Source organism: Copidosoma floridanum, unplaced genomic scaffold, assembly GCF_036245765.1.
Source record: "Copidosoma floridanum isolate Cflo_tuat_1 unplaced genomic scaffold, Cflo_Japanese_pri ptg000002l, whole genome shotgun sequence".
In the NCBI taxonomy this organism is placed as follows: Eukaryota; Metazoa; Arthropoda; class Insecta; order Hymenoptera; family Encyrtidae; genus Copidosoma; species Copidosoma floridanum.
The window spans coordinates 2,553,392-2,569,602 of record NW_028321879.1 but is presented as its reverse complement, the minus strand read 5'-3'; the positions used below and the strand labels follow the sequence as shown (position 1 = coordinate 2,569,602).

General features: G+C 31.0%; 1 protein-coding gene across 5 annotated transcripts in view; it reads right to left on the bottom strand.

Annotated features, from left to right (window-relative positions):
• Window positions 1–16,211, bottom strand: part of LOC106645653 (Suppressor of variegation 3-9) — a 113,936-nt gene that overhangs the window by 30,012 nt on the left and 67,713 nt on the right. The window lies entirely within an intron of this gene.

Genomic DNA, 16,211 nt, shown 5'->3' with positions numbered 1-16,211 from the left:
GTGCTAAATAGATTTTGAGAACTCTCAAAAGGTTTTGTTTTATCAAACGTAAGAAGAAAGAAGTATTCCCGTAGGACAGTCATGTAATGTGTTTGCTAAGTAGAAGAGTTTTTATCGTGGATATAAGTAATTAGTAAATATCGGCAAGTAAGTATTGTGTATTTTCTTGGTGCTCGTATCATACAGTTGCTGCCGATAGGTTCAACAATCATTCAAAATATCGTAGGAAACTTAACAATTCACATTTATTGCATGGAGAGTGAACGTTGTTATCAGTCTATTAAATTCAGAAAAGTACATTTATTCTTTGATTTTCCTAATGCTAAAAGTTATAGAGCTACAATTACAAGTAAAAAAGAACCTTAACCGCGACGCTATTCTGGTAAAACATTAATTGCAATGACAATTAGTCTCGTTATAACCTTACTTGTGCACATTTAGGCTTACGAAAACGTATATAACTTAAATAAATATGAGTATACTTCAAATATTTGCAGTTTAACGACTAAATAACAATATCCTATTCGATTCCATTTGTATTTCTTACACATCGATATTTTGTGAATAAGAAAAAATATGAGCTAAACAGAATCGCTGTTGAATGTGTTTATAGATTTTCATTTTAGTGATTACAATTTGTACTTTGTGTAACTTTGCACTGAAAATGTTTGAGCTTACGTTGATATTAGCTGCAGTATGTACTATTTGTATGTAAGAAATTTTTACTTTTGTTGATTTAAGTCAAAGCTGCATGTCATCGAAATATCTTGGGACTCGTTATGTCGATGTTGAGCCCTCATAGAAAAATTGTATTTTTTAAAAACTTAAATGATCTATAAATAATTCTATTAATCAACAGTTTGATGTGTGTTTTAACGAAAAAAATTGCAAATGCTCAATAAAAATACTTTAAGAAATAAAATGAATCAGGACAAAATTTATTGCAATCACTTTTAATTATATAACGAAAGGTAACATCTCGTGCCTATGAAATGAAACTTAAATGTTCATAAATAGTTTGAGAAAATTCAGTATATCATTTACATTTTTTGATCCACCGACTGCTTCATTCCAATGATTTATTGAACAGCTATTTTCATTTATTAAATTTTAATTTCAATTAGAAAAACTAAGCAAGCACAACTTTATTTCGATGACATGCGTATAGTGAGGGAAAATTAAATGTAAGAATTAGATAATATTACGATAAAGATTGTTAGTTGAAACTGTGTTCTCTTAATTTGCGTTCAATTAATATTGTTATTAACGTAAATAACACGAAAATTGATTATTAATTAACATATACCGAAGTGAGATAGTCTGTAAATTAGTCGGTATATTAACTTTATATGATATACTGACTGGGCGTTCACAATTGCTGTTTTTTTTACCTATATGAAATCACTGTCTTTTATTTCGTATACGTCAATAATTGTAGAGTGACTTTCAAATTTCTCTTACAAATTGAATGCCAAGCTACCCAACTAACAAAAAAATTAGACAGAAAAAAGTTTTAAAAGGACGCCCCCCTACAGTGAAGAAGGGTACTGGTAAAGGAGGACGACCACGTATTGAACCAGAAAAGGCCAGTTCGAGTACCTTATATAGGCGAGCCTACGAAGTGTTAGATTATGTCAAATATGATATCGAATTATTGAAATTAGCAGTGAAGTTATGCTAAATTCATCTTGCTAAAAATGATACACATGAACAAATGAGTAGAACAAATTACTATATAGAAGAGATGGAAGTTGAAGATCATACTGTACAGCCAAGTACTATAATTGCTGAATACAGGCATTCTCCTAAATTGGCTCTTGCGTTTTACTGCGAACATGATTTTAGTAAGAAGTCGTATGTAGCTTAAGTCAGGGATTTGCGTATCAGAAAATGTAATATTTACCTTTTTTACACTATAATACAAAAAGAGATGAAGAATTGCCTCGTATTACCCTATTATGTACATGTAGAAGTTTAAATTCGCGTTTCTCTCCAGAATATTTTAAATAAAACAGCGCAACAACTATCTTCTGCAGTAGCAACTTCTTGGAGCAAACAGGACTTACAACACTTGCAGCTAACTGTGACACTTGGGTTTGATAGCTCTGCTGGTCATTGTAACCCACAGCAAGGCTATACCGATTCAAATGTAATTAATCAAGATCCTCTGCAATCTTTGTTTGTTTCTAGTATGCTCATTGTTTAACTACAAAGTAGATCTAACGGTAAGCAAATTGAATGTTTATCGTTTGTATCGTTTGCACAGTGAAAAATGTGTCATAAAAAATTTCATGATTTAAAGGTCTCATTTAGAGTAATTTTAGTTGGGAATATAAATATTTCTACACAAGTAGGAAATTTTATATAATCAATAATATCTGCGTGAACAATGCAAAAAATTTTATACGAGAAAAATTTCTTGGGTCTTCAAAACTATACTCGTATCTTAATATCTGCCATATCACTTTGTCATTTGATCTCTTCGAATATATGTTTTATACTATTCTAAGTGAGGGCGACGTCTAATCATCGGGCATCCTTGATACATTATCATGCTTGGTCAATAAAAACCACTGTCTCAGCACAAAATTTAGGAATTATCGTAGAGATTATTTTGGTGATATAAATACTAAATAATTTTGTTACAGCTGATTGCACATGGAAGAATCCGAGCCCACAGAGTTATAGATTTTGTAGACCAGTACGAATTGCATTAGAGAAGGAAACGCTGGAGTCTATACTTACAGAGTATCATCGTTTATACCGTAAAATATCCACACTTACATCATATGTATTTCAGTTAAATAATGGACAAGAAGCAGAAGTGTCATTTAAAGTTTATGTTACATTACTAGACGGAAAATGTGTAAACGCAATCGTAGGAAACAAAGCTACATGTAGATGCAATATTTGCTTTTGCACTAATTCTCAATTCTATAAAGATGTATCAACCGATTTTTATCCCATTGATGAATTATTTATGGAGCTTGGCCTTGGTCTTCTACATGCTGAAATAAAAGCTTTTGAAAATCTTACCCACACATCATACAGACTTCCTTTGCAAATATGGACGATTAATGCTAATATTAGAGGTGAAATATAAATTTAAAAACTCTTCTTTTCGCTAGTCCGTAGTACATGCAGTGACTGTAGTTAATGTGTATCTTTCGTGTGTAACTAAATAAAGGATACGAGATTTTACTTTTGAATGAAAATTGCAAGACGTAATTGTAATAATTAGGCCACGTTGTCGCACTGGAAATTTCAAAAAAAATTTTTTACTTTTTTCAGACCTTACACAGCAAGGTTTATTACTTTTTTTAAGTGACGCAATACAATTTTTAACTTTAAATAAAAATCCAAACAATTGGACGAGTTTGTCACTCAGTTGCATTTGATGTGTCCTTAAGGTTGTACCTTCCAAGTTTGATTAATCGTTTAAATGTAAATAACTATCATTTACTCATAGATATTCATGTAAAAACACACATACCATCGTTATGAGTAATTGACTTAGCATGCACATACGATTTGGTTTTCCACATAAAGTACGAAATTGATTGCTATTGGATATTTTAATGAATAACTGAGTTAGAAAACTCAAATTTACAATGTTTCTTCAGAAATATAATTGTACATCCTAAGTATTCTTAAATATAAATATTATTGATCATGAACGAAGTTGGCTTTTGTCAAATATAGCTATTACGTCTTGCAAAAAAGTTCGTATTTTTAATTGTTAAGAAAAATGAAGTGTCAAATCAATAACCTAACTATATTAGTTTGCATAGTAATATCCATATTATTTCAGAAAAGGCAGATGAGCGAACTCAAATTGTACGAAATAGAAGTTACGAAAAGTTCAAGGTTCGAGTTGACCAAGTCCTTCAAGGGCATGGCACCACTACAAACGGTAACGTTGCTCGAAAATGCTTCGCAGAACCAGAAAAATTTGCTGAAGTTCTTGAACTAGATGAAACGCTGGTGAAAAACATTTCTCTCATATTATCATTATTTAAAAGCAAGCACGCACTAGTGCTGAGCAAAATGAGTACACTGTGTATTGGAACTTATAAAAAGTATTACAAATGTTATCCCTGATTTTGACAAAAAAGTCACTTTTTAGATGCAATTTTGATACCTTATTTAAAAAAATGAGGAATATATGTAAAATAAATATGAAGGTATAATACCTGCTCTTTAAAAGTTATTTCCCAACATAAAAAAAAAAAATAAATAAATAAATTGAAAAATTTCTGAAATAATCCAAATTTTGTTGGTTAGGATTTCATTTTTTACATTTCTCCTTAATTTTCTGTTATTTCTTGTCATCATACCTGTAAAAGATCCAAAAACTTTCTTGAAAAAATATTTCTTCTAAGGAAGTTTACATAGTTTTGAAACGAAAAATATCAGTTTATCCCACTGTGCGCCGTATTCGTCATGCTTTGTAATATGGCAGTGCCGTCTGATAAGGTGCAGTAGTCTTCATAAGTTTTAAAGTTTATCTTACAGCAAAATGCAATGAAAATAATTTCCTATAGTTTTTCGTATAATGAATGATACTTACGCAGCGTTGAGGGCCGACATTTTAAGAGGCTCCAATAGCTGTTACATAAATGAAAGACTATGCCAAAGTACTCCCTATTATTAATAATTTTATAATAATAATAATAATAATAATAATAATTCAAGCCATTAGTGTAATGCTAATAGTGGTAATATTAAAGCAAAAATGTACTGTAATGATATTTTTTAAGCAATCCAATAACACTGTTTGTCCTTATTTTTAATTAATATCCATCCATGTATTTCGCAGGGCGCGGTTCCGTTAAGGGGTGGGTTCAGAACCTTTGACTTCCCACTCCCGAGTCCACGCCTCTCCTTATGCTTCGACTCCCGGTTTTTCATGGCCATGTTAGATTTTTTTTATAAATAACTGGTATTGTCAATATACTATTATGTTTAGTTTTTTCATAATTTTAAGAAAATTGATTTTCATTTTCGTTCATTTTCAGCATTTTGTATTCTTCGGTAAAGCATGCAAACGCTGCACCAGACAGATTCAAGATGCACTATTTTTTTTTTTTTTGCAGAAAAGTCAGCATGTGTGAAAGAGTGTGCGCGTATACCAAAATCAACAATTATTCAATATGACTTATGTATTCTAAAACTAACGATTAAATTACAACTTAATCAACTACAATGCTTGTTTATTGTCGAATAATGGTTACTAATAGTGCGTAGCGCATAATTTTTTAAAGCCATGATAGCCAGAAAGTGGTAAAAACCAAAAACCTATCGATCACTTCTACACGCCTTAATTGCTTTCTTGACGTAATCGCATAAGCCACACGAGCAAAAACTTAACTTTTAATATTTTCACTCAGACATAATCTGATCACTGTTAGCATCTTGACTCATCCAAGATTAGACAAGCCCTTGTATCTTGGCTCGGCCAAGATTTGACCACTGTTCGTATCTTGGCTCGGCCGTACTATGACCATTGTTCGTATTATGGCTCAGCCAAGGTTTTAGTTTTTAATACTTTTGCTTGGCCAAAATTAGACCACTGCCCGTATTTCGGCTTGGCCACGATTTAACCACAGTTTGTATTTTGGCCAACCCAAAATTTTACCATTGTTTGTATCTTGGCTCGGCTGAAATTTGACCACTGTTCGTATCTTGGCTCGGTCTTACTATGACCATTGTTCATATAACGGCTCAGCCAAGATTTTACTTCTTTTAATACATTTGTTTAACCAAGATTAAACCACTGCCCATCTTTCAACTTGGCCATGATTTCACCACAGTTTGTATTTTGGCCAATACAAAATTTCACCACTGTTCATATCTGGGCTCGGCCAAGATTTAACCATCGATCGTATGTCAGCTCGGCCACGATTTTATATCTGTTTATACTTGGTACACCAAAAATTTCACTATCAGTCTTATCTTGGCTCGGCCAAGATTTGACCACTGTTTGTTTCTTGGCTCGGTCATACTATGACTATTGTCTATAGTACGGCTCGGCTAAGATTTTACTTCTTTTAATACTTTTGTTCAGCCAAGATTAGATCACTGCCCGTCTTTCGGTTTGGCTACGATTTGGCTAATTTCATTCTGAAAAATTCAAGAGTGAATTTTTTTTAACCAAAAAGTATCATTACAGATAAAAAATATTATTATGTTACGTATTATCGATAAATAATGAAATACTTTTAAAAACATTATAACATTTAATATACTGCCATAAAGTTCATTGATTGATCTCTAAGAATTAACAAGTTTTTTAATTATGTAAAAAATTATTTCTAAACAACAGTATCTATTTTTGTATTTTTTTCTCTTTGTACTTAAATAAATAAATAACTTTTATTTTTTCATCTTGATAAAGCCACGTGTAATTGACCATGAAAAAATAGGGGTTTTTCCGAACATAAACTTACATTATCAAAACGTTGGCCTTGCAATTCGTTTGTCATAGCAAATGTGACAACGATCAGAAATTTCTAACAATACGAAATAAAAAGTAATGTTGAAATGTTCCCTGTGTACAAAATTCGTTAGGGAATGAAGATTCTCCAATTTTCTCAAATTTTTCCAATTTTTTCTCGAGTTATCATTCCCCTATCTGTATTATACTGCAAGAATTTTGTGATTCTTAATTGTGTTCCATTACACAGTCTATTGGATATGCTTAAATTTCTAAACAACATTAATATTTTACTAATTTTTAGGTTTGGGTCATGAGGAGGTAATCCTTCACAAATATCCTTCAACATTTCTACCAGGACACTTATATAAATATTATCGTCCATTTTATCAACTTCTTTATAAGTTGCGTTATCTGCACTATAGTAAGTTTTAGTTTCTTCAGTTACTTTTTAAAAAATTTTATAATTTAAATAACAGGTGGGCTCGTTATGTGATGTTAGTATAATACTAGTCATGGAACAATTATAGATGGAAAATATTTGAGAATATTAATCATTTGACATCCAATTTTTAATAATATTAAAAGTTTTTATTTCCCCTTTCTCGATTTCCAGAAAAACTTTTGAAAATCTTGTATCGGTTAAACAAATATCAATTCGCAATTTTTAGACTTAGAATGAGTTTCATAAAAAGAATGATTTAATAGTTTGTTCAATTATAATTTTTTTAATGCTGTTTTTTATCACTATGAGAATTTGATGATAACCAACCTTGTAAAATAATTAATTTAGTAATAGTGAACTACAAATATTAGTTTAAAAACATTTAATTATTGATTGAACATTGAAGTTTGCTTATACTTTATTACCTAATATAGTTTTGTATAATTAAAATACAATCTTTAGTTTTTATATGATTTTGAGGTAGAATAAAAAAAACCATCTGAACATAAAGCGAATTTTAATTCCAAATTCATTATAATTGCTAAGCATATTTTAATTCATTTCACTTGCTTTATATTAGTTGATTTATTAGGAGAACAATTATTAAAACTTAAAACTTATGATCATTTTGCTACAAAACAATCACTTTTTATTTATCAACTGAAAAAAGATCTTAAGGATGGAGAACTTATTGTAACTTGTCATTTTTTTAAAAATTATGCGTTTGTTGAACAAAATTAAACCTAATCTTTTCATTGGAATAATAACCAAGCTTCTATTATACAGTTGCACTTTATTCTGAAGAAAAAAAAAGCTTAAACACACAAGTATTGCTGTTATTTCCGATAACCTAAACCATGATACAATTCCTGGATGTGAATATCAAAAAGTTATTATAAGGCATTTGAAATTCAAGTTTGCAGTAAAAAAACTTTTACACATAACAGATAGGGCCAGTCAACATTTTAAAAGTAAGAGCGATTTTAAAAATATACTTTTCCACAGTAATGAAATTTAAAATCAATTACCAGGTACTTTATAATTCTACACTGTCATTTCAATCAATGATAAGAGATTGAAATTAGAAAAAACATCTGTGAGCTCTGAGTATCAACCTTTTCCTAAACAAAGTAATGAAACCAACAAGTCTACTTCTCGAACTTTATCTAAAACTAAAAAACAGTAGAAAATATTTGTTTGGAAAGTATCTTTAAAGTAATAATATTCATAATCAACTTGAGTGGAGCACGGCACGCAGTGTCGCATTTGGTTTTTTTCCCGACAAAAATAAATAACTTTCGAAGAAAATAATACATCGCACCAAATTTTTTTTTTAAGATAATTGTACGTACAATAGTAGAAAAATATAGAAAATCTTTTTAAAAAGTTTTTCAGACTGGAAAATTTGTGGAAACTGGAGCAAGTACTCGATTTTAGGCTACATTCTGAGGTTACGTTGAAATTATCATATTGATTGGAATGCTAATGGACAGTTTTGATGTTTCTTTTGATAAACGTGGATGCCAATGTGCAGTCGACATTTTTTTATACAAAGATTTTGAAAAAAACTACAGGTTTTCGGGCCTGGGTGAATTCGAAACAGTGTTAGGGCTATAGGTAGGGATTAGCGGACCCGATGCCAGGCGTCGGGCAGGGATCGCCAGCCTTACCAGCGAGGAGTGGTCCCTGAATCATGGGGCTTCTTCGGGGATGCTAATAAGCCTGGATCCGATGCTTTGGCAGAGAGCGGGCAGGGGTCGCCGGCTTAACCAACGAGGAGTGGACGTCCTGGAATAATGGAGTCTTCTCCGGGGAAAGGCTACACACTGGCGAGTGGATCCGATGCACCATTGGTGCAGAGAGTGTCAGCTTAACTGGCAAAGTGTTCCACCGGAGATACTCACACTGTGCCCATGGATTCAGGTAGGATAAGAGGAAGAAGGTTCTGGAAATGGGTGTGGAAATACACCCCCACACATAGGTGGTGAGTGGGTGGCCTCCACGACTAGGCCAGTAAGCTGTCGTGGTAACCCGGTAGAAAAAAAAAGAAAAAAAAGAAAATAAAGCAGAGGAAACAACTTTGAGAATATGACGAAACAGATTTAATTTTGATATAAAGAAAATATTTACAGATATATTTACAGAGCTTTTTGCGGAGGGCTTAAAACAATGTCTGTAGATTGCAATCTAGTAGCAGTGCGTTGATAAGACATCCGGACAAAATAATATAAAATATACCTTGGAGACTCTGAGTAAGAATAATTCATAAGAGCCTTTGAGAGCCAGGCAGGGCGTTCGTCTAACTGATACAAGCCAAAATAAGTCGATTCAAGTGAAGAAACCAATATGATAAACTGTAGTGCTCTAGTCCGATTTAGAGGTGCAATCGTTTGAACAAGGGGCCTAGAGAGATGTTTACGGCTCGCAGGACGGCGGGCGAAAGAGGATTTTTCTATCCAGTCGCAAACTGGAACCTGGCAGTTGTCGGCTCCACGCAGGGAAGAGAGAGAGGCTGACTTCAGCTCTCGCAGCAAGACAGCAACTCAAAAACTACAACCAATACTATTCGTCAGCCTCAAATCCTAAAACACAACAGCCAACCCTGACGCGCGGAAAACTTTATTATAACTTTAACAGCAATCAAATTTGTATTCAAAGCATTAATTAGTACTATTAACGCACAATGTTAACACTTGGTTTGGTAATATTTGGATAAGAGGGATATTAGTTACTGACAATAAAAAATGACCTATTTTAGGGGTTTTTCTAAGTTTGCGGATGAAAAAATTATGGGATTCCAAAAATTCTTGCAGCTTGGTGTAGGTCTTTTTACAAGTTACGTTTTTTACCTTTAACGTTTTTTTTCAAGATCTATAATTTTTACGCTTTTGTTAAAAACTGATTTTTGTAACCGTAGCAATGTTTTTAACAACGTTTCTTTAACAACCATTTGTTGCTTAAGACGTTTTTCAAATCGTCTATTTCTTGGCTCTATAAAGATATTTATTTTTAATATTTTTGAGTTTTTGCTAATATTGTATTTCTCTTTCACTAATTACCTCTATACCTTCGTGCTAGTTTGTTTTTATCGTCTGGCGAGTGACATTCTTTAAAGTGGTTCCTATATATTTGAACACTCCTAGCAGCGAGATGTAATCTTTTAAAGTCAGTTTTCAAAATCCTTTTTCATTCATTGCTTAAATCTTCTCTACACTGCCAAAACTGGCGTTGTTAGAGTGAAATTTTTAATTTTGTAAGTATCTAAAAGACACAGGAAGCTGTGTTAGGACAGTACTGAGGCTAACAAACAAAGCCAAAGCCATTTTTTTTATATCACCTCATGCAGTTTTTTAAAAATTTGGAAATATACATTTTTTATTGATTGTTTGACATCTTGGAGCGTACGAGTAGTGCACAACACTTGTATCTTATTTGAAAAGATTGATTGTCACGTGATCGAAGTTTTTTTATTCGTTCTGTGATTGAATGAAGCTCACAAAGAGCGGGTGAATTTGAAAATGAGTCTTAAAAAATGTAGTTTAGAATAATTAAAATTTTACTATGTGAGATAACAAAATAATTGATGTTATGTAATTTAAATAGATCAAATGGTATATTAGCAAAAGTTGTTTGAAATATCAATTTTGTTGAATCGAAGTGATAATTAAAATTGTAAATTACTCTGTGTTGTTACAATCAGCTGGAGTAAAATACTATTTGATCTGCTTGTTCTTCTGAATTTAGTTGTCATTTTAAGAGTTAGTATATAACTTTACACAGATAAGATCTTGAACTATTTGTTATGGTATTTAAAATTCAGAAATTGTTAATACACTTATTAGTTTAAACAAAAGATTCGAATAATAAATTACAAAAAAATTTTTTTTTTACTTTTGAGATAGTAAAAAAATGCAGGAAATTTTGGTTTGGTTGTATATTGAAATTGAATAACGAACTATACAAATATTTGTTAATGTAAATCAAACCGAATAACAAAACAATTATAGCGCGCGAAGCGCGTCTATTATACCTGGTATAGAAAAAAAAAAAAAAAAGATTGACTTGACGTTGCTATAACTTTGACGTACTTTTTTTGCGTTTAGCTATTCAGAACGTTTCCACTTTGATGACTATTGTTTTATTCTGAGATCATAACTATAAACTCACGATTCATTACCAGTAATAATTTTTTTGAGTACACTTTCAGCATACCTTGAGGTAAATTCATTTCCAACTTTTTAGCTATTATGAACAATAATTAACCTCACGGATCACTCAAAATAATCTGTTCATAAATTAACACTGCAAACTATGGCACGTAGATAAAAAATGCGGCTTTAGAGGAGTACTTAGAAAGTTATAGCTAACAATTCTATCTAGTTGAAGGCGTTCAAACGTTATGACACAGACATACTTAGGTTAGCGATATGTATATATTACGAAAGCCAATAAACGTGTTTAAAGATCTTAAGACATTCTTAGGTATTCTGAAAATTTTCGAGTCAGACCTCGTGCACACCACTTACAAGGTAATCATTTAATTTGAGAAGTAATAACATAGACAATTCATGAAATTTCATCAAGATGTGTGTATTAGAAATTCATCAGTGACTTTTGATAAAATTTAGAAGACGTCCATTGTGAGTGGGGGGCCAAGTGGCAGAGAGTTAATTAATATAAACAAAAATGAACTTAAAAATTCATGTAAGGAAACAATGAAAAGAAGCTTACGTATTAATTTAAATCATCAAATTGAAATCTGAATTAACAACTGAATAAATTAAGTTATTATGGGTGGGTTTCGACCAGATACAGAACACTATTGAATGTTTATTATTGAATCAAGTCTAGCGAATAAGCCACATAACCTAATTTCATAAGTTGAATGATGTAGGAAGCTGTAGGAAAATGATTGTGAAATATGATTCATTCTATAGAATATAAAAATGTTACGAATTTTACCTTGTTTTTGAGAAGAGGCACTAGTGGGTTTAAGAGGTGGACGTGCGGGGCGGGGCCATAAGTAGATGCAGAGGCTGTGGGAGGAATGAAGGTTTACCCGAATATTATAGGCTTAAAATCACAGGGTAATGAAATGAATTTTTCCTTATTTTGTGAAAGGCTGTACAGGATCACAGGGAGCCTGTGTGAAGCAATGCAAGCGCTGTGGGTGATGTGATTTAATTCACAAAAACAATCATTTAATATAGAAAGATATACACATATACATACATTCAATGTCGATGTATGGTTACATATGTAATGGAACTGACGGAATATAATATTGTATTTAGCAGCTGTCAATTCAAACGTACTATACAATATTAAATACTATTTTTTCACCTCACAATATATTTGTAGGGTAAAAAAAACAACTGGACAGTAAAAACATGAAAAATAAAATACTTCTAAAATTTGTACGTTATAGTTTATTTTAATATTACCTAGTATTTTTAATATAGTTCTACAAAAGATAATTTGGTATGGTGAAATGTTATTTTCTATATTACTGGATTAACAAGCATCCTGTCGGATAGCAATATGACTTATAAGTGCATCTACTTTCAGTGCTTTTTTGACGTATTTTTAAATCACTATTAATACAAATAAACATACTTACACATCAACTTAGATGAAAAAAAACAATTCAAAATAATAACTGTACATTTATGATTAAAAATCTTTACACTTTTATTTTATGTAGACACGAATACGTTACTGTTATTTTAGTAAACTGTACTTTGCTTAGACGTAGACGACTACCAACTGAATTCATACAGCTAAGTTAGTCATCAATCACATACATCCACATAAATTCTATGTTAACAACAATAATATGAATGCATGACTAACTGAGCTCAAAGTAAAGAGATACTTTAATTCGATTGGCAAATAAGCAATAGTAGTATGGTAAAATTAGTTTTTCGGCCCAGGAAATTCTAACTAAATCGAAAAAAATAGGGTAGTAGTTTTGATGCATGGTCACAAATTGACACAGAATTTAACAAGTATAAATATCAGCAAAAACCCCAAAAAAATGACAAAACTGGCTTAAACATGTTTTTCACGTCTAGAAGAAAACCGAAGATCGCACATAAAAGTGTTTTGTAAAAAAAGTGTTATTTTAAAACGAAAAAAATAAGCCACATTGGGTTTAAATTGGTTAAACCCTATTTTCCCAAATCGCAAAAAACTGCCATTTCGAGTCATTTTTTCAAAACTCAATAACTCGCGTTCTATATAATAGTTAAAGCTGAAATTTTTTTGCAAGGCAGATATTGTAGTTATTAACATACACACAAAATTTCAGCTGGATTGGTCTTAAACTGTTCGTGAACTGCACCAAAAATCCAAGAAAGGTCCTCTTAAAAAATGGCCATAAAAAAGTTGGTAGCCAACATAAGTACATTTTTTAAATGTATTTCGCTTCGTCTATACTTAGTTAACAACTACCTAAAACGTCATTTATTTTTACCAATTAGAAGTACGTTAAACATTGGGTGCAAAAAAAGCACTTTTTTATTTTAAACGCACTCGATTAAAACATGCATGCAGGAAGTGGGCATGGCCTCCGTGGCGGCTCGCCGAGCCACCGATTTCTCAGACTAACGAGTAAAAAGTCATTTTTTGCAGTCACTGTTGAAGGTACTTTTAATTGGTAAAAATAAATGGCATTTTAGATAGTTGTAGATTAAATATAGACAAAGCAAAATACATTTAAAAAATGTACTTATGTTGGCTACCAACTTTTTTATGGCCATTTTTTAAGAGGACCTTTCTTGGATTTTTGGTGCAGTTCACGAACAGCTTAAGACCAATCTAGCTTAAATTTTGTGTGTATGTTAATAACTACAATATCTGCCTTGCAAAAAAATTTCAGCTTTAACTATTATATAGAACGCGAGTTATTGAGTTTTTTCGTCATTTTTGACATTTTTTTGAGGCTCTTGCTGACATTTCTACTGGTTGAATTTTGTGTCAATTTGTTACCAGGCATTAAAACTACTACCCTATTTTAGTCAGAACAATCAGGATACCGATATGATTCAAATTATTTTAACTGTCGATTTCTATTGTTTTTAATAAGTATAATGATCTATTTTCATCTTCATAATGTTATTAATAAAACGATGATTAAACTTGTGATTACATTATAACAAATTAAACGCATAGTTTAACGTTGTATATCGATAAAGGTATAACTGTTTTAAACACAAGAATTTTGAAATACAGATAATTTTGATACTCTCAAAAAAAATCAATTAATGAGTTTTATAAGGATTAAGTAGAAAGTTGAGAAGATATCCCTGTATTAAGTCTATTGCTATACTATCAAGGTGTATTTATAAATTCCCAACCTCCTAACTTATATTTATTTATAAAATTACATTCAGCTAGCTACCTTATAAGACTAGTAAATTTGTTAAAAGTAAATCATTATCTTACAAAATCTCTCAACAACAAATTGATATAAGCATCTTTCAAATGAAATCCTGTTTTACGTACAAAACTTTAAAACTTAAATAATTAATCGAAAGAACTAAAAACATTAATGATTTTATGAATATGAAGTGAATGATTTTACATACAAATTCATACGTTGTTTGAGGAAAAACTGCTTTAAATTTAATATTATTTTTACTGCTAAATAATCAACTGCATCTACTGTTGGCCATAACTTTAATGGACAAGCTAGAAACTAAAATAAAGAAACCTCAAATAATTAATAATTTAGATGCAAGCATAGAAATGTAAAAAATGTCTTTTGTTTTTTCGAAAGTTTATTGAGACAATAATACTTGGTTTTCCAATTTTCCTTACAATCTTCAATGTAATAATAAGTTAACAATTAATCAGAAAAAAAATAATCTGAATTTTTAAGGTATAACAAAAACTGAAGTCTAAAAATAAGTCAGGATAATGTACTATTTAAATACCTAAAATTACATAAAAAATTACAATAAAATTGATTATAATCAAAATTGAATTGATACAGGTATGAAAGCAAATTTAAATTCAAAAGAGCTGTATCCATAATCTATGAAATAAAAAAAAGGTTAGTAATGTTATTACATACTTTGAATCCCTGAGATAACTGGAAAAAAATTTTTAAGATATGATGTTTGAATTACTTTTAAAATGCCAAAAGCATTGCAACAGTTTAGGGAGAAGGAATAAAATGCAGTGTATAGTATAGTTTAAAATACGTCTAACGTAATAAAGAAAACGTGTATGATTTTAATGCTCGTAGATAAGTTGAAAATTCAATATGGCTCTAATAGGTATACAAGCAATATTTATACATTTCTCATAGTATCAACTGGCGCATAAATATAGATGGCGGCACTTTTATGTAAGTACTGTTAAAACTATCCATACATGCCCATTCTCTAAAAAAATATACTAAAGATTCACAATTACAATTTACATGTTTTCTGTTGAAAATAAATTCGTAAGCAATAAATAAGAATGAGAGAAATATTTTCCCTGGGTGCAGATCGAACACACAACCTCCTGTTTACTAGACAGTTTCTTTATCACTTAAGCAAGGAGCCGTACATTCACTCGCATAGTAGGTTTAGATAAGTTCTTATTCTTAATTTGTTTACTGTTGTTTCCCCTTAAGCTCGATTTTTAATAAGTATATGACTTTAATGCTTGAAGATAAGTTATAAGTCTAATAGGTATTCAAGCAATATCGATACATTCATCATTATATTAATTGGTACATATATATAGATGGCGGTACTTTTATAGTACTCTTAAAAACAGCTTAAAAATTAAGCTGAAAAGATCATTCTTAATATTTAAAATAAATCCCTATCAAATAAAAAACCATAACTATTAGTTACAGCCATTTGGATCGCAATTAAAAAAAAAAAAAAAAAAAAAACTGATCAAATTTACCTAAAATTCCAAAAAACAATTTCAGAACTTCTTGTTTCTTAACTGGTTTAGTTAGTCTTTTTAGCTGGTTGAAGGGCATACTATCAAAAATTTTCTGTATTATTAGCAAAATTACATGAGATAGCTCATGATACGGATTTATATAGGGTCCTCTGACTCAGAACAAAGTTGCCCAATACTTCCCTTAACAATATCTTTTGAAGCAACATCTAATGAAGCACAACAAAAGCTATCACGCGATGTATTGAAACTTATTTTAATTTCTATTTTATTCACACCAATTTAATGACATTGTTATGGATAGCAATTTTTTAACATTCCGTAACTTTTTTTATGGTGGAATGAGCTTAAAATTTCATTATGAAGAAGCGCTTGATATCTGTCAACATTTATTTCGGGCTGAACCTATTCTCACGAGCTATC